Genomic DNA, 20126 nt, shown 5'->3' with positions numbered 1-20126 from the left:
TTCGTAATATACTGAAACTAAGTATGCCGGCAAAATATGAGAACAAGAAAAGAATATTCATTCTATTACCCTTCATTAAGTAACTTTTCAAGGTTGAGTTCCAAGGACTTGATTTATTAATTAACGTACTCTACAAAAGGGTAAAAATGAAAAAAAAAAAATTCTTAACATGAGTGTCATATTCAACAATTCAATTATTGTGGAATGGAGGGAGTATCAAACAACAGTATCAAAGAAGAGCAACGTAAATCTTCTCTTAAAAGCTTTCCATTGCCCGAAAAATGTGTCCACAAATATACGCACATTAAGCTTGAAAATGTGATCAAAATAACGGCAATATGTTTTGCTTCAATTCTTGTCTCTTGCATAACATCTTATTAAGCCCAAGATAAAATGGGGTTCGACAAGTGCATCTGCACATGATATACAGATCAACCATTGGAATCTAAAATGCGATGAAAATAATTCCTAGGTTTTTTACTCTAATCTACTCTTTCTAACATTTGTTCTAATATCATGTATAGCTGGGAGCATTCTTATACGAGATTCAGTGTTTTTATTACAACAATACATAAATTTATTACTTATCATATCATAGATACTCAAAAAAGGATCCTTACATTATTTGGTTATTTACAACACATGACACCTCATGTATTTTAGCTATCAACTTCAGTGAGAGTAGGCAGGCACCAAAGCTACCAAATCCACAACCAATATCCAACACGGTGTGCACCTGCCATTCAGGAGAGGAAGATAATATATCTAAGAGTGAAATTTGTTCTGCATTTAGTTGTAGGAATGAAGCCAGTACATCAGTTGCAGACCAAAATAATTGATTTTAAAGAAACCCATAGGAATGAAGTCACTACGTCAATTTCAGACCAAAATAATTGATTTAAAGAAACCCACAAAGATACAAACCTTCCCTCAAAGACTAAATCAACAATAAACAACTTCCCCATTATCAAGTAGAAGAATATTTTTCGAAAAGTGAGTTGCATGGTTAAGCCTCAGGATAGAAGAAAGCAGCCCGATCGCAATAAGAGAACAACAGGTCCTGATTGGAGTATAAATAGCCGAGCAGTTCTGAATGGCTAAACCATGACTATGTATGGCACTTCTAATACTTATCCAATTAAAGCATGACATGGTTGGATTTCAATAGAAATATATGAACGTTTAACAATTGGTCTGCATTAACCTTCAGAAATAAGACTACTCTCGAAAAAACACTCTTTTGACACTGGCACATAAAACAGAAGAGATGTTATTATCACAATTTAGGAGACAGTAATACCTGTGGTTCCGGAGCTGTGAAAGAGGCAGACCATAACTAAGGCCAAGAATAAAAGAACTCAATCAATAATTAGCAGGCAAGTTTTGAAAAAAAATGTAATATACTTAGGTTTCAGTTGCCTTTCTAAAGAACTCACGTGAACCATCCAGTATTAATGGAAGTGTGGAAGACCAAGCTCTTCGCATGCTTTTCTTCCAACCAATCAGCACAATGATTCACAAGCAGTACAATATCCTCTTTCCCCTTTCCCCCAACTTGATAGCTTAGAATCTCAGACATTGGGAAAGTAAACATAATGACATGATATCCTTTTGATGAATACCAATCAACGTATCTCTTTAGATGCTTTTGCTTTGCACCTAACCATCCCAATAGTACTACCACCGTCCTAGACTTTACTGGTGAAGAATCAGAACTACTCCAGGACAACATCAACCATGAGATTAATAGCCCAGTCCGGCGGAGCAACTTCCGTTGGTAGGAGAAGTCTCACGAGAGTGCTACAGTCCTCTTCTGATTAGCATTGCATACCTGCTTAGGAGAAAGAGAATCCAACACCCCACTTGGGAGTTCCCTGAACCAAGCCTGCTGAGTTACATAATGTTAGATCAAAGAATAGACATACCAAGAAAAGAGAAAGGTCTATCAGGACTCCTTTTTTCCTTCTCTTCTCAATAGAAGAAACAACCAAAGTGTGGCAATGATGAAGTAATAACTCTTAACGCCTTAGAAAGTATGAAATGTAACAGCTAAATTGCAGCAGAACATTATAGGACATTTCTTTCCAAAAATAATCATAAATGTCGAGGACATAAAAGGACTATATTCTAATTTCCAGCCCGTGATACAAGTCACTTTAAGCTAACAACACCATTATCGGGTGAAATCATGTACACCTTCATGAAACGTAATTACTATATTTACATCAGATAGACCAATTCGAATTCACAGAAGCATGAATATTTTTCTCATAACGTATATTGCTATGCTTAATGCATACGAAACCAAAAAAAATTCAAGCCAGTGGCATTTCCAAGGGAAAGGAGAACGAATTGCATACCATAAATAACAACAACATACCCAGTGTATTTCCCACCTAGTGGGATCTGGGGAGGGTAGAGTGTAAGCAGTCCATACCACTACCTTAGGTGAAGTAGAGAGGCATACCATAAATAAGCAACTAAATATTCCTAATAAGATCATTCAGGAACATCATCATCAAACGCTTCATATGAATTCCTAATCAACTTCATAGTCAATCTTTTACCTTACAAATCACAAATTTCCAAATTTTGATTAAGCATTACTATAAAAATTAGTGCAAACGTACATTTAAAATGATCAAGAGTAACCAGGTGAATTTACCGTTCTTTTTTCTCACTTGGTCTCTCTATTGTCTATTTCTCCCCAATTCTCTTACTCCAACCTCTTAGTTCTTATTTCCTTTTGACAGTGTAGTTCAATTGAGGGAATTGTCAATTACCAGAGCTTTTTACATAAATTCCCTCTGTCCTATTTTATTGTGTATTTCAATTTGATGGGGCTGATTGTATAGTTTTTCAAAACAAATACATCTCATTCCATTTTTCGTTTCTCTTCACTAAAATTGAGCTCTGGCATGCAAGAGCAGGAAATAATGTACAAAGAAAATAAAAACAACAACAAACCCAGTGTATTCCCACATAGTGAGGTCTGGGGGGTAAGATGTATGCAGTCCATACCTCTACCTCTAAAGAAGTAGAAAGGCTGTTTCCGATAGACCCCCGGCTCGAGACACGAAATACTAAATAAATTCATAGTAAAGCATGGAACAAGATGGAATAATATAAATACGACACCCACAAGTAATAGAAAACCGAGAAAATTAAACAGATTCGTAATAAAGCATGAAACAAGGTATCATAACAAGAATAATACCCTACACTAGCAACCCAAACTGACCCTAGCATTCTGCCCTAATTCGCGTCCTCTAGATCTTCCTATCTAGGGTCATGTCCTCAGTGAGTTGTAACTGTTCCATGTCCCGCCTAATCACCTCTCCCCAGTACTTCTTCGACCTACCCCTACCTCGCCTAAAACCATCCAAAGCTAGCCTCTCACACCTACGAACCGGGGCATTGCCCCTCCTCATCACGTGTCCGAACCATCTCAATTGGACTTCCCGCATCTTATTCTCCACTGGAGTCACACCTTCTCCCTGATAGTCTCATTCCGAACTCTATCCCCCCTAGTTAGCCCACACACCCAACAACACCCGCATTTCCGCCACTTCATTTTTTGCATGTGGGAGTTCTTAACTGGCCAACACTCCGCTCCATACAACATGGCCGGACGGACTGCCACCCTGTAGAATTTGCCTTTAAGCTTGGGCGACACCTTCTTATTACACAACACTCCCGAAGCGAGCTTCCACTTTATCCATCCCGCCCAATACGGTGCGAGACATCCTCGTCAATCTCATCGTTACCCTGAATCACGGACCCGAGATACTTGAAACTATCCCTCTTACATACCACCTGTGATTCCAACTTCACTACCGCCTCATTCTCTAGCCTCACGTCATTAAACTTGCATTCCAAATACTCTGTCTTGCTCCTACTCAACCTGAACCCTTTAGACTCAAGAGTTTATCTCCACACCTCTAATTTATCATTCACCCTCCCCCCAGCGTCTCATCAATCAAAACTATATCATCTGCAAAAAGCATACACCAAGGCACCTCTCCTTGAATACGCCGCGTCAACACATCCATCACCAAAGCAAACAAAAAGAGACTAAGAGTAGATCCCTGATGCAATCCTGTCAAGACAGTAAAATGCTCTGAGTCTCCTCCCGCCGTCCTCACCTGAGTTTTAGCTCCATCATACATGTCCTTAATTGCTCTGATATATGACACCGGGACTCCACTCACCTCCAAGCATCTCCAAAGCACCTCCCTGGGGACTTTATCGTATGCCTTCTCCAAGTCGATAAACACCAAGTGCAGGTCCTTCTTCCTTTCCCTATACTGTTCCACCAGCCTCCGTACCAGGTGAATTGCCTCCGTCGTCGAGCGGCTAGGCATAAATCCAAACTGGTTCTCCGAAATAGACACTATCCGTCTCAGCCTCACCTCGACCACTCTCTCCCAAATCTTCATAGAGTGACTCAATAACTTAATACCCCTATAGTTATTGCAACTCTGAATGTCACCCTTGTTCTTATAAAGAGGGATCATAGTACTCCACCACCAAGCCTCGGGCATTTTCGCCGTATTGAAAATTTTGTTAAACAATTCAGTCAACCACCTTAAACCAGCTTTGCCAGAAAACTTTCCAAAAATCCACCGGTATCTCATCAGGCCCCGTCGCCCTACCCCTTCGCATCCTGCGAACAACCTCTCTAACCTCCTCTACCTTAAAACGTCTACAATAACTAAAATCCCGACACTCCTCTGAGTGCTCCAGCTGTGCTCTAACCAAAAAATTTTCAATGTAACAAACAGCAGTTGTTCGCAGGGAACAGTATTAGTGTACATAACTTAGATAGACAAATTGAGTTGTGCTAGTATATGGCGTATGGAATTAGTCGAGGTACGATCAAGCTGGCGCAATCACCAAGGTAATAAAAGAACATGGAAAAGTTCAATCTCTTATACCAGTAGCAGGGTAACCCATAAAATGAGAAAAAAATTGCAACTTTGTATGGAATAGTGGGAGAATTAGATACGAAGGATTCATACATATACACTAGTTAATTGTTGCACTATTGAGCTAAAACAACAATTAATATTGATGCAATAGAAGAGAGACGGGGGGGGGAGGGGGGGGGAATGAGTTACCTCGGGTCATGAAGTATCAGGGAACACCGAAGAGAACGCCAATGACGGCATGCCACCTAAGACGTGGTTCTTTTCGCCGCTATATAACACATGCTCCAATTTGGCCTTGAATCCTCCTCCTCCTCTACCTCCTGCTGCTCCATTCATCTTCTTCGTAGGTATATTGTTCCTTTTACCAAATTAGACTGAACATCGGACCTGTATACTTGCAAGGTGGTGCTTATGTTCGGAAAGAATTGCAGCTAAGGACTTCGCATGACCACCAGTACCACCATTATGTGAACTCTTCAAAAGCTCTGGACCCTATCCATCATTAGCTTTAGCCTGCAGAAGTAGTGGCACCAGAAAGAAAGTATGAACTGAAAATCAAAGACAGATTCAAACTGTTAATTAATTACAAAGCGCAAAATCAGATGTAAAGACTCTTTTATCGCTTGTTAATACATTCAAACTCTCCTGTAAATTATTTCTGAAGTCCAAAATATGAGCAAACATGGTGCCGATGACATTGCAAAACAGTGGATGCATATTGGTTCATACTATTGAAAGCTCTTGCACCATATTTAGGGCCACCCAAGAAAAGGTTTTGCTTCAACTGGACCACTTGAATCCACATAACAAGAACCGTTCCAAACATTTATACAAAGTATCTTTGCAATAAGCTAAGCTTGAAATTTATGGAGAGGAAAAAAATAGAATTTTGACATGACACATAGAATCTTGAGTCAGAGTATCGGTAGTGCTTCTTTTCTCTTAACCACAACCCAAGAAGCTTGCATATTGCAGCTTTGTTCCACAGGAAAATATTCAGTAGATTTATTTGTCTACCAGTAGACTTAGGTTTCCTAGAGCTAAGTTGCTTGGACTCTCCAAAAATGTGGCCGCACCCGTGTCGGATCCTTCAAAAATGCACTACTTTTGAAGGATCCGACATGTACCCAATGACATTTTTGAAGAGTCCGAGCAACATAGCCTTAGAGTATTCAAGCTGCCGGTGTTCTCCTTAAGTACCCCTACCAGTCCGCAGGAAGTTTACAAACACTGGTAATCATGGATAATATTTTCTTAGGCAATACGAAGACTTGGGCACGGCACAATACATCTGAATTGCAAAACAATGCACTTTTGATTAATCTCTTGAGGGATGACATTCAGATTTAATACCTGAGTGTGAGCCAACATACCACACAAGCATACTTATTCAGTTGAGTGTGAGCCAACATACCACATGAACATACTTATTCAGTTTCTTCTTGGACTTACATTAGTTCTTGTATTAAGGGTGGCTGGAGCACGACCTTGATAGCCACATCAAAGACTGCTTTCACGTTCTGCAGCAAGGACATTTCAACCATACATGCTTAACAAAAAGCATCTAAAAAGAACTTCAGTGCAAAAAATAAGATGCTCCGTAAAAAACATACCTGTTGTGTTTTGAAACTACATTCAATGTAAGAAGGTGCACCAATTGTTTTCCTCAACTCCTCACGCTAAAAGTTGAAACATGAGGATCAATAATAGAAAAAAGAGCAAGCAAGGTATAATTATCCAGCAAAAGCATCAAAGAGAGTAAGAGTTCTAGTGATCCTTACTAGAGCAGTAGTAATTGGCACAGCACCAGAATGGTCTACGAAGAACTGCTTACCATCTCGAAGATCTGTGTCCACAACAAGTGGAAAGTAGAATAATTTGGCCTTGATTCTTAAAAATCATCAGCGGTAAAACAAAATACTAAGTAAGCTAAGAAATATGAAAAGAAAAGCAATATAAAAAAGAGAAAGAAAAGAACCAAAAAAATGAAAAATGAGCTAACACACACCACGTCATAACATATGGAGCAAAATGGTGGGTGGGTGGGGGATCCAGGATTCATATTATATAAAAGATTTGGTAAGAAAGAGAACTGTTAAGATATATCACAATAATTTGGCAACAAACATTCAAAAATTGTAATGATGCACTTAAATACCGGGATTTATACAACTTAAGAGAATAGGTAATTAAGGAAAGCACTAAGAGACAATATCTAAAAAGGACGTTACTCTTAGAAATTGTAAGACTTTCTATGCTTCTTATGAAAATACTAAAATACTACTCACTGACTAACTGAACTTGGCTACCAGATGGCTCATATGTTGCCACACAAAAAGCCATTAACTCCAATGAGAATAGGCGGGCACCAAAGCTACCAAATCCACAACTAATATCCAGCACGATGCACACCTTTCATTTAGAAGAGAAAGACAATATATCTAAGAGTGAGATATGTTCTGCATTTAGTTGTAGGAATGAAGCCAGTACATCATTTGCAGATCAAAAAAATTGATTTTAAAGAAACCCATAAAGATACAAGCTAGTAACAAGAAAGGATATATAGTGAAGAACAAACATAGAACTTACACCGACTTGAAGAAACTCTGAATCACTTCCCAGACCAATCATCTCCGCAATAAGGTGAGAGTAATCATTGACAGCATCAACATTCAATCCATCCTCTGAATGGAAAGCAATCTGGTTCTCTTCCAATAACATTAGCCTGGAAAGAAAGCAAACCAATGACAAACATTAAAGAATGCATTAAAACAAGCCTTTTAGAATCCGTTACTTGAACTGAAAACAATCCAGAGGGGCAAAGACTTGAAAAGCACATGCTCTATCATGTTGACTGCATTATTTGAAAGGTCATATGAACTTAATCAACTATACCTCTCTGTCATGCTTCCCAAAGAAAGGAGCTGATCTTTGGTTTGCTTCACATTTCCACTCCATATGACATCCCTACCTGATGACCAAGTCAGTGGAATCTTGTACTCCTTGGGAGAGTTAAATAATTTCTCTTAGTTATTTATTTTAATAAAAGCTAGTGGGTCCTTAGCCAATTTAATTTGGTTTAACTTTTAAGGCTCAATTGAAAAGTATTCTTAGTTCAGAGTATTATGAATAAAAAAAAATGAATTTGGATGCTGGCAAAAGCCTGGACAATATGATGGTCCAAATAGTTTGATGTTAAAAATAACTTAAAGAATATAATATGTTTGCAGGTAGACACAATTGGGACAATTTGGTATCAAATGCATCAGTAAGCTCTATATCAGCTTCCAAGTTGAGTCAAAAACATTTCCCTCTGTATTTTTTTAAATCCCAGAAATAAGGTGGAACTAACATATGGCAGTTTCAAACGACGGAAACACTACTAAAAAACTCACTGTTCTCCTTTGAGATTTCCCACTGAAAAATGTTCATTGGCTATTCCCATAGATTTTATGATTGAATCGGTGAGAAAAGAAAACATAGTAGTGTTTTCACACAAAAAAATTAGAAAGATTTCTAGTATTTTAATGAAAATCTGTTTTCCACCGTAGGCTTTCCAGAGAGCTGATTCGGTGGTAAATAGGTGGGAAAATCATGTTACAAAACACAAATTTCTCATTGATTCAGGGTGGGAAACCTCTGTTTCTAGCAGTGAGCTAACAGATAGCAGTTTCAAGCAAGAAATAAAATCAGAAAAACAAATGGCATAAAGGTGAAATCTTTCATATGAAAGCTTCCTAGGAAACACTCCATCAACTTGCACAAAAAAGGAGACAAAACGGAACACAACATCAAAGTAGAAGAAATCAAGAAACTGAAAAAGCAAGAAAAGAAATAGGAAATAATAACAGGTTTAACAGAAGAAGGACTGCTATCAACAACATCATCTCTAAATTTCCTTCCAGGTGCTGAAACATCATCCATCTTCAAGAACCCACCACCACCTTTCCCTTGTTCTAAACTCAAACCCATAGAAATGAACTATCACCACCACGACCCCCTCCATGATGGCACCCCCCACCCCCAAGCCCACCTATTCCAACACCAAGACCAACTCCCCTAAACTGCCCTGACCCATCACCGGAGTTCAACTGGAGCATCATCGCTGGGAGTATAGCTACGGGATCATTTCCCGCCAAATTGGGTTCAGCTCCGTTGTTTGCAGGGAATCCCAAGATTTGTTCAAAGAAATCATCTGATGGTCCCTCTGAAGGGTTGTTAGCCATGCTAGCAACTGAAAATGATTCAATGCTTCTTGGATCGGACCAGCTTAATTTCCCAGAAAAAGTACTAATTGAAGGGACAATAGTAAGTACTTAATACTAAAGTGTTTTTATAAGTAAAAGTGAAACACTTCTTGATATATTGGACACTTATTTCTTGGCCACCAAAGGTAAAAGGAAGAGCAAACAAAGACAGGTAAATCCAACACACAGATTATAACAGAGCTCGATTAAATAGTCAAAATACACTTCAAATTGTAAATTTTTTAATGTACCAAAAACGATTTCGAACAAAATATTGAAGTCGACTTAATTTGCTGAAATACATATACTAAATCAAGTTTGGGATTCAATACCTGTACCAGCAAACTGCAAGTAGCATCTTTGTCATGAAAATTTATAAGCTGCACAAAGAAGAATATACCAATTTAAGTTACAATTTTCCTTACAAAATTACAAATAAAAGGTACAAACTTCAGAAATTTTCTCCACTTTTTTCATAATAGAAGCTTTCTCAGTTAAGTAGTAAAGTAATTTTCAGAGAAGTATGTTAACACAACACATTTTTTATTGGTAACTGATAACAGAACATTGTAAAGAAACATATTGCCCTTTTTTTCGTCAAGTAATCCTTTTCTTTATTCATTGGTTGAGAAGGTAGCTGCTTTTGTGAAAATAATTCTAACACCAAATAAGCAAATGTGACAAATTCAATGAGAACACAATTCAACTAAATTGCTGTCCATTTTCAATCCAATATATATGTCCTTATATGTAGCCTAAAGTAGAGAATAGCATGACAAAAGAAATCTCAATGACTAGTATCCATGCTATTACGCTAAGCGATGCAGAGAAAAGGATAACAAACTTGTTGTAATTATCTTCCTTTGCCTGAAAATTTGGTCAAACACACTGAGTTGGAGAACTGTGACCATCTCTAAATTCATTTCATTCTTGAAAGAGGAAAGCGAAATCAATTTGGATTCATATGGAAAGTTGGGAGTCCGAAAACTGGTGGTGGCCGAAAAACTGGCTTACCATATGGAGAAAATTGCTTTACCATTTGTTAGAATTCTGCTAGTGTGGGCGGAAATTTGGTTATGGCACAGAAGAATTATTTTCCTTCGGAAATCGCTATATTACTTTTCAGGCTTTGTGCTACCGTTAGCTTGAGCCATAATTAGGATCATAATCACTTTTGAACAACCAAAAGATTGGACTATGCAAATCAAAAAATGAATCTCAAACTAACCAAATGACATTTATCAATCAAAATTCAAAAGTCAATCAAGTTTTTTTTGAGCCTTAATACCTATGAAATTCAAAAAATGTAAACTAAACAAAGAAAAGAAAGAGAAAACCAATTTCCAAACATCCATTTGTAAATCAAACAAAATTAGAAACATGCAAGTACAAAATCCTACAATAAAGTATTCAAAAATTACAAAATCTAACAAATATCACATAAGACCTGAAAACAATATATCCATAAGACATTGAAGGAGTAAAGCAGGTGTACTACCATCATCACATACCACAAAAAAAGATCCATAAAAAGAAAGAATCACCAATTCAAGTTTGAAAGAGAAAGGAATAAAGATTGAGCAGTATACCCTTTGCTTGGATCGGTTCAATTGAGAGAATTAGTTTGCTCTTAGACCTTTTGATCATAAGATGTTATTTCAGTTCTTTACACGTGGATATAACACCATTATAGCTAATAAAACTGGACAGACAGAGAAAAGAGCTTAAAGGCTTTTACTGTACATTCCAGATAGCTCTTTGTACTACCATCTGATGCAGCATTGTTCAATTCTTGTTGGAATAACTTTATCTGATGCAGCATTTTTCAATTCTTGTTGGTATAACTTTTATTTCTTTTGGTACAATTGGCCTGTACAGTATTGGTTCTCTTGTTAAGCTACAGGAACACTCATTTTTTATGCAATGATTTGTTAGTGGTCTTGCTTCATGATGAATCTTTTTTTTTTCCTCTACTAAGCTTCATGATGAATCTTTGTCGATTTTTAATTACTCTATCATTCATACATTTATTACATTCGAGTTATGACAATCTGAGCATCGAAACCCAAAACCTTAAGCTATCGATGGCGTCGCATGACATTATAAACTTCTGTAGAAATTCTTACACAACCATGAAGGACTACGTATTCTCTTACACCTTCCTACATGTATACATTGATTCAAAGGTTTACATGTGGGTGGACTATTAGCTTTTTTTTCCCTTACTTTTTGCCCCTTTTTCCTTTGTTTAATAGAGAGTGGGTTTGATGTAAAGAGTAGGCGGAAAAGGGGATTTGGAGTAAGCTTAACAGGTTGAAGAGTGGTATAAATTAGAGTCAGTGACCCATATGAATTGAGAAGGATGACAGAGGCCCGGAGAACCTCGTAAGAACTTCAACATGTTATATCTAAGTCAAATCTTTGTACATTACTATCTAACAACCAGTTTAAATTACATTCAAGTAAGAAAAGACACAGCTATTGTTAAAAACCTTCGTAAACGTAAAATTTAGACCTTGTCTTAGCCTCTTAGGTAGAGCTATCACCAAATCAAAAACACTAACCTTTTTGGACTCCAAGAATAATGAAAGCAGTGACAAGCTACTTTCATCAAGTGATTCTCTTATAGATTCCAGTTGTTCATCAAGACTGAAAAGAAAAAAGAGAAAAACGTCAAGCAAATTTCATTTTCCAGTGTGCGAGTATTTTTATGGAAACATATTCTACCTAATCAATTCGGTGTAAATCACACATTCTTAATTTGGCAAATTCGAAATGTTGGTACTTTTTCTTTTGATTTGTGAATAGGTTAGTATGTGCTCATATGAACCATTCAAAGTTACAGTGATAACATTGTTCCTTTATTCCCATAGCTTAGCTTGTCTGATGCATGACTTATCATTCAATTTGAACATGTTGTTGCTCTACTCTCTTTTAGTGTATAATTCTCCCCTTCGCTAATATCAAAGTTACATGTCATAACAATCTGTTACTGCTTATTTTTGTTATGTTACAAGTTCAAATGTAGCATTCTTAAATAACCATTTATCGTTTTTTTTTTTTTCCTTTGGCTTATTGTTAGAGTTGTTATAAATTCAAATGTGGAGTTCTGGAATCTTACTCTTACACTATTCCTTGTCCAAATTATTTTACCATGAACCGTGGGTACAGTGTCTAAAGACCTGCGTAACTTTGTTCACTATCAAAACATAGTTGACATGTGTCTTTCATGAGCCATCTCATACTGAATAGGGGAGAAATAATAGAGGAAAAAGAAGAAAAACGAAAGCACAAGCTACTTTTGGGTTTTCTTGAGGTTATTGTATATTATCATAGAAAAAAGTAGTAAGGCAAGCAGGATAAATTAAGAATCTCTCTCTTTTACTATTAAGAAAAGGGAAAGACTAAGAACTTCTTGCAGTTTGTTCTCATCTATGCTCAAGTTTGTGTACAGAAGAATCTAATTCTTAAAAGGCCTGCTTGGTTAGATTGACAATCTCTTGTCCACATTTCATCAAAGGGAGCAAACTCCTACAGATAGTAACGAGCAAGCACGTGTTACCAAAGAACTTCTTGCTGCATGTGGGAGCATCGAGTGGCACGTATGTGCGAAAACGTAGCTCCTTCCAAACATGATTGGAACAAGATAATTGGACAAACTAGATAGAAGTATTTTAGCTGCAGAAAGTATATACTAAACTTGCAAATGCACTTGCAAAGTGTTTGCATCCTCCTCTCAGAGGGCATGCCTTGCAATTGGGTTTGCTTTTTGTACAGAAGACCTACCTGAGGTGTAAGAGTGGCTTTAGCCTTTGCTTGCAAATATCTACTACTTCTAGGAGATGTCATATAGGAGTATTTACATACCTTCCCAAAGGTGATCATATGATAATGAAACTCATATCTGAAAGATCGTAAATTAATGAACCATTACTGACTGGTTATGGGCAAGTCATACGTGTAACCTCAAATGTTGGTTGTTGTTAACTGTTGTCTACCTTACAGTCACTGATTCACTACTTGGTGTAGCACACTAATTTGGATTTTATTGAAAATATTTCATTTGTCTTCCTAAGAGCTTCAAAAAAGTTCTTCAACTGTAAAATGAATTGTTTTTTTATAATTCTTTATGCTTCGTTTCTGGCCCATAAACTCATCTCTTCTGCAGGATCTTTTAGTTTTGTAAATTATGAAAGCTGGGAGTGAAGTTATTATATGTTCCCCCTCAATTTCTATCAATTTCTATGATGATTGTCTCGGGATAGCTTAGGTTACTTGAACTTTTATTCTAATAACAATTGTGTTTATCTTCATTGAATAAAGATTTGTTTTATTATCACATTTTCAACTTCTGACCTAATTTATCTTTAAATTTAATTAAACAGGTGTTTGATCGTGAATGTCTGAGAGATTAATCACACCAACAAAAATGCATCTCCTATTGTAGAATCTATAAATATTATCTATTTCAATGCAAATATACTACATTCACAACCAGTGCATGTAACTTGAATTCTTAACAACAAAAATATACACCTTACAAATTAATTTCTCCTACAGTTGAGAGAAAATGAGAAAAACAACACATGACTTATACTAGCAGTACTCTGTATGTACAAGTGCTTTGTTGTGTAAATTTCATGAATGTACATTGCTGAGGTGAACCCTCTTGCTACCCTCTAGATCTGTCCTTGGTGTTCTGTCACAATTTTGTAGTACATGATTGTAAGATAATCTAATTACTTGTTTGACTATTGAATTTTAACGAAATTGAGATTATTTTGGCAATGGAGTTGAATCAAGTGGCTTCTCAGTTATCATCACTTCCCTCCCACCTCCTCTGCTCCTTATGTCTGTTACTTTGAGTAGTTCTCATGTTTCCCTTGATCCTTTGAAAAATAATTATTATTGAATTGATACCGTATATGTATATGCTTTTGAGATTGGGGTTAAATTTCTTTACAGCCAGTGTGGTGGTGCTTTCACCTTATATATGAATCAATTATTGTGTGAATCATTTTTCCGCTTTTAAGGCTTCTTCTTTTGCCTTATTTTGTACATGTATAATTATTCTGTCGAACATAGATATACAAGTATGAAGATTGATATTAAAATCTACAGGTTCAAATTTCAAGATCAAACATAAGGACATAATAACTCAAGTCATAGTTTAAAACTTTACTCATCAATAATCTTATATTATAGAATGGACTAAATTTTAAATAAGAAATTCAACTTTGGTATGACATAATATTCCGTAATGGTTTATAAATTAATTTCAATGAATTTTATATGTTTGTTATAATTATTTGTAGTTTATGAAAATAACCTTTGGCTAAAACATAATTTTCAAAGCTTTAAATTTTGAAAATGCATATATACATATTCAGAAGTACAATTTTACATCTACATGTTTTGTATTTTTTTCCTTAGAAATGCACCATTCTGTTAATACTCTATCTATTCCAGTAATTTGATTTAAGAAAGGATAACCAGGAAGCATAAGGCTTTCACTTACGAAATATGGATGAATTGGCAGCAATTACTTTAGTCTACCATAAAATTTTCACTTATAATTTGGAGAAAAACCTGAGAAAGATCAGTCCTTGAAGTCGAAGAGGTCTTTTTAGAGATGACTTCAAGATGTTTGATGAAATGTCTCAACCAAATGTTGCGATTTTTAACTTGATTATATTGAGTTTGACTCATTTTGAATTTTCGAAAGAATATTATTTTTTTTAGGTGTTTGCAGATTACATATCAAGACAAAGCTACACAGACTGATAAAATAGAAGATGATGCTTCAGAAAAGATACTCAAAACCCTAACTATGCTTTCAATGAAAGTGAACAATATGGGTAATGAAATAGAAAAGCTAAAGACTAATGAAGTTAAACTGAAGTCTGAAGCTATAAATCAGCTCTCAGCAGTGTGCAGAGCTATGTCAATCGGAAGACATTAAAATTCCAGAGCTAAAAGGAGACGTTGGGACACTCCATAAAACCCATAACGTTTATCAATCTACAATTGCAGGTACAAGCAAAGAAATTAGTGGACAAAGATACCAGAACATGAACATGAATAAGATATTTGAGAAGCCATTTATACCAAAAATACAAAAAGACCCCTTGTACATACCCCACAAATTACCACATATCGAGATAGTTTAAACCAAGATAAAAAAACTTATAACCATTTAGCCCGAGGATACATAGAAAATATCTACAAAGTACAAACTTTTCTAAACCTTAACCCCAAAGCTACAGATATCCAAGAACCAAACACAAACTATATAACCCAAAGATTACAAGGTCATAACAAGCTAATCGCACTACCCAAAACTAACCCAAGCTTAGTAAAAACTTATTTCGACTATGGATTATTAAATACCATATATACTCAAGATGGAGAAAAACTATCAGATATGGAAGAATTACATAAAATATTCACCACTTATAAAAGAGTAACCAAAGGAAATCTATTTTATATAAAGTTTTATACTGCACCAGCAGAGATATTATACGACGAGATCAAACCAGTTATACAAGTTGTAAAAATAGGATTAACCAGAGATATGATTATACCGGAAGATATTGTACAGCAGCCAGAGATACCCAGAATTGAGATACCTAATTTCCACGCAAATAAACGAATTATTGGACTAGCTACAATTATTCAAGAATTAGCAAATAATTATATCAATTGTAACCCAATATGAAGTTATTATTCAAGAGACCATAAAATGATTTATTCAAATTCAAGAGAACTACGACAAACAGATATGGAAAATGTCAGACAATGGGTAATGACGTTACTTCACCCAAAAAACAATCTACTGCAAGAGCAATTAAGAAAGGATTTATTTCAGACGGATTATTAACAAGATATTGCAAGATAATTGAACACAAATATCAAGACCATCAATGTTCGAAATGTAAAGGAAAAGATAACGTTATATCAGACGTACAACTAGAATGAAGATAAGCAGCTAAAAAAAAGGATAGAAAAGCAGCAAATACAACAAGAAGAAGATAACAACGGAGCAATAATAGAGAGACAAGTTAATTAAAGTTGAAAGTGACATATGGAAGAATAGATACTTTTTCTTGAAAACTTTACGTAAATTATTTATTACATACGATTTACTTTAAGACTTTTTGGCAAACATGTGCCATTATTAGTTATAAAGCTATTCATAGCTTAGTCTTAAATTGTATAGACATTTATAGAATTTAATTAGTTTTTGTCTTTTTAGAAGACTTTTTGAAGTTGGTAGGTTACATGTAAAGTTATAGGTGTAAAGATGTAAAAAGTTTACGCGTTTTTTGAACATTATAAATACAAGGCATCGAAGGCATAATGAAAGCAAGCCTTCATGCGTTGAAGCAAACATTCTTCTTCCACAACAAACTTTTGAATATTTATTAGAAATAGGTATATTTCAATGGAAAAAGTTATGGATGAACAAATCTTAGAATTATCAAACCTACCAGAATAGGTATATTTATTTATGATTATGAATAGCTAAATTCATAAATTCCTGGCAATCATGATATGATAAAATAAGTTCATGTTACTTGCTTTATAGTAGAATTATTCAAAAAATAGCATGTTAAGAAGGTAATTAGCAAAGTGGAAAGGAGAAAAATCCCTAAGAACTATACCATCCTAGAGGTGAAACCAGTGAGGCAAGAAAGTTGTGATAAGGGAGTAGCCAGAATAGAGGGGCTGTTTAAGGAAAAAGTATCCAGATTACCATGCTAATAGTGACCGAAGAATATGTTATTTAAAAATAATCTAGTATATAGTAATCTAAAATGATCATATTTTGTTGAAGGAAATATTTTGAAAAAGCATCATATGAAAAATGAATACTTATTTATCTGACGAAATGATAGATAAATTCAAAATACTTGTTTAGTATGTACTTAAGGATATAAGAATTGTTTGTATATGAAAAATCATATTGGAAAAAATATTTGATAAATATTTTATGACTAGAATAAATTACATACCTCACCTACCTAACTACTCTTATAAATACTTACATACCAAACCTACACATCAACCATGATAAATTACGTATATTTAGAATATTGAAAAATTGATATGAAAAATATACAATTAATAGAAAAACTAATGAAAACAAATTTAGAAGAATATATGAGAACCAAAGATATAAAATATATAGAATACCTTTGAAGTACTAGTTTTATACATACTTAGAGATATAGAAATTATAGACGTAAAAAAAATAATATGGGAAAAAATATTTAACACTGAAGATGAAGAGTTAGATATAAATACGAGTTAGGAGAAATATACTTAAGTGATCACAATCACTATTACTACTTAGATAATTATTCAGATGGATATTATACAGATTAAGAAATGTTAGAATATATTCAAAGAATTAGAGAAAAATAAAGTTGGTTATACGAAGAAATTAATTATAGAAACCAGCTTAGAAAAGGAAGAGAACAATTAAAAGAAAGATTAATTTGGATAAATAAAACCATAAAACAATTAGAATTAAAAGACAGTTTAGAATACGATTTAGATATAGAATTATTTATAGACGAAAAAGACAGGATAATTAACAAAATAGATAACCTACAATTTAATATCAGATATAGTACAATTAGAATAAATTATTACAAAGAAATTTGCAGTATCACAACTACTCTAGGATAAAATGATACACTATGAGTATTTAAAATATTGGAGACAAGATATGGAAGAAATAAGAACAACAGAGATACTTATGAAAGAAAATTTAATTGAATATTTTAAAACAAAAGATATAGAATATTTAGAACACCTCCAAAATAATATAGAAGAATTACAAATACTAAGAAAAAAAAACTAAAAAATACTACAGTAAAGCTTTTAATCAATTACCACATAATCACCCTCCAAGATATGAACATTAATAAAATAAAAATGTTTAGAGAAGTTAAGAAATATTCACGCACAAATAAAAATAGATCCATTAGAACTATAATAGATCTATTTATTACCCAAGTTATCCGCACCCCCTATAATTGATACAACACACCAGAATATATAGAAAAGACATTAATAGGAACACTAAAATTATGGTTTTTAAACCTAGCCGAAGCAAGTAAAAAAGTACTAAGATCTGATAATAAAACAAAAGGAACATCCATACCTACTAAAATACTACCAACAGAAATATTAAAAAAATATGAAATAGCTATAAGAAAAGAATTTAGTAGTATAACAACAGAAGAAGAAGAGCAAAATAAAGAAAAAGATACGAATAGGAATTTAATGTTAAAATTAGCAATATGTAATATGTGCTATATAGAAGAGTATACATGCGCATTTAAAGAATATTAATATAAAGGAACATATAATATAGAAGAAAGTAAAGAAAAATAAGAAAATTATATTTTAGTAAATTACCTGAACCATTTAGTTCAAAAATAATAAAGAGTTGGGATGAAGCAAAAATAGTAGATACCCTAGGAGCAAGAAAAAAATTTTTACAACAATGGTATAGAAATCTATATGAAAAATATAGAGAAGAAATAAAAATGGAAAAAATATTAATAAGAAATTTAGCATGTTGCAAAGATAAAATAGCACCTCAATTTGGATGTGAATAAAAATATTATAAGAAAAGAAAAAGACATAAGAAATATAAAAAATACAAAAAATCAAAATATAAATATAAGAAACCAAGAAAAAGATATTATGTAAAAAATTATAAACATAAAAAACCACATAGAAAAAAGAAATCTGTAAAAGAATGTACTTATTATAATTGTGGAAGACTAGGACATTTAGCTAGAGATTGTAAATTACCAAAAAAACCCAAAAAATTAAACAAATATCAGAAATAAAAATAGAAAATACAGAATATATGCAGACGTATTATATAGATTATGAATTATAAAGTGAAGATAGTATATTTAAAATTTTGATAAATGAAACAGATAATGAAATAGATAGTGAATTAGATGAATCAAATGACTGAAGAAGATATAAAAATGAACCAAATAACTAAAGAAGAAATAAAAATAATAACAAAGGAAAAATATTTAAATGAAGAAGGAACAGATCAAAAAATAATATTTGAGAGTAATATATTTGACGAAATAAAAGGAAAAGAGTTAAGACTTAAGTGTAGAAATAATATTTAAAATACCAACAATAAAAAATATATTTAGCAGAAAAAAGAAAGAATACTACGTAATAAGCCAAAAAGAACATATGATAGACTGTAGATATGCAAAAGTAAGAGCTAGTATACCACTAGTAACAAAAAGAATAGTTAATAAAGAAATAAACCATATAAAAAGTAAAGACCCAACAAAATATGTACACCTTGGAGGAACAGAGATATTAATAAAAACATGTTTTAGAGAAGGATTAGATACACCAATAGAATTATATTTAGCAGATGATAGAATTATAAAACCTATAGAAAAAAATATAATAACCGCTATAAAAGGAAATTTAATATACCAAAAATTTAAAATTATAATACGTGCGAATTATTCAGTAGCTATAACAGATAAAAATATAAATAAATCATTAGTATTATATTGAAAAATATCAGGAATAGAACTATTGAAAAATATCAGGAATAGAACTAACCCCAAGAAGTAAAATATTTACAGCAAGATGTAAAAATCTATATGTATTAACAACAAAACATAAAATAACAGGAAAAATAAAATTAATAATTGAACAATTTGTAAAAATAATTAATAATAATGATTATAGTTACAAAGACATAAATATAGAAGAAGATTTAGAAATAATAAATGATAGAATAAGCACAACAAAAAGAATAGCTCATGAAAAACCAGAATCATCAAGCTCATCAAAAAGAACAAGTTATAAAACAACTTCAACAGTTAATTTAAATCAATATTACATAACAGGAACAATAAATGAAAAAGAATATTTAATATTC

The 20126-nt window shown here is 33.6% G+C and overlaps 1 long non-coding RNA gene across 2 annotated transcripts; it reads right to left on the bottom strand.

Annotated features, from left to right (window-relative positions):
- Window positions 1-341: 341 nt before the first annotated feature.
- Window positions 342-11393, bottom strand: LOC107879835. Of its 2 annotated transcripts, XR_007043634.1 has the most exons (11): window positions 10768-11388; window positions 9511-9558; window positions 7827-7902; window positions 7521-7656; window positions 6713-6777; window positions 6545-6610; window positions 6384-6451; window positions 5121-5444; window positions 1437-1885; window positions 1301-1336; window positions 342-736 (listed from the first exon to the last, which is right to left on the bottom strand). It is a non-coding gene; the product is annotated as an uncharacterized LOC107879835 (long non-coding RNA). The 2 variants fall into 2 exon arrangements; XR_007043633.1 differs by having other exon boundaries at window positions 5121-6451; window positions 10768-11393.
- Window positions 11394-20126: the final 8733 nt, after the last annotated feature.

This window comes from Capsicum annuum, chromosome 8 (genome assembly GCF_002878395.1).
Source record: "Capsicum annuum cultivar UCD-10X-F1 chromosome 8, UCD10Xv1.1, whole genome shotgun sequence".
Lineage (NCBI taxonomy): Eukaryota > Viridiplantae > Streptophyta > Magnoliopsida > Solanales > Solanaceae > Capsicum > Capsicum annuum.
Note: the sequence above shows the minus strand (reverse complement) of the source record. Positions and strands in the feature narration are given on the sequence as shown.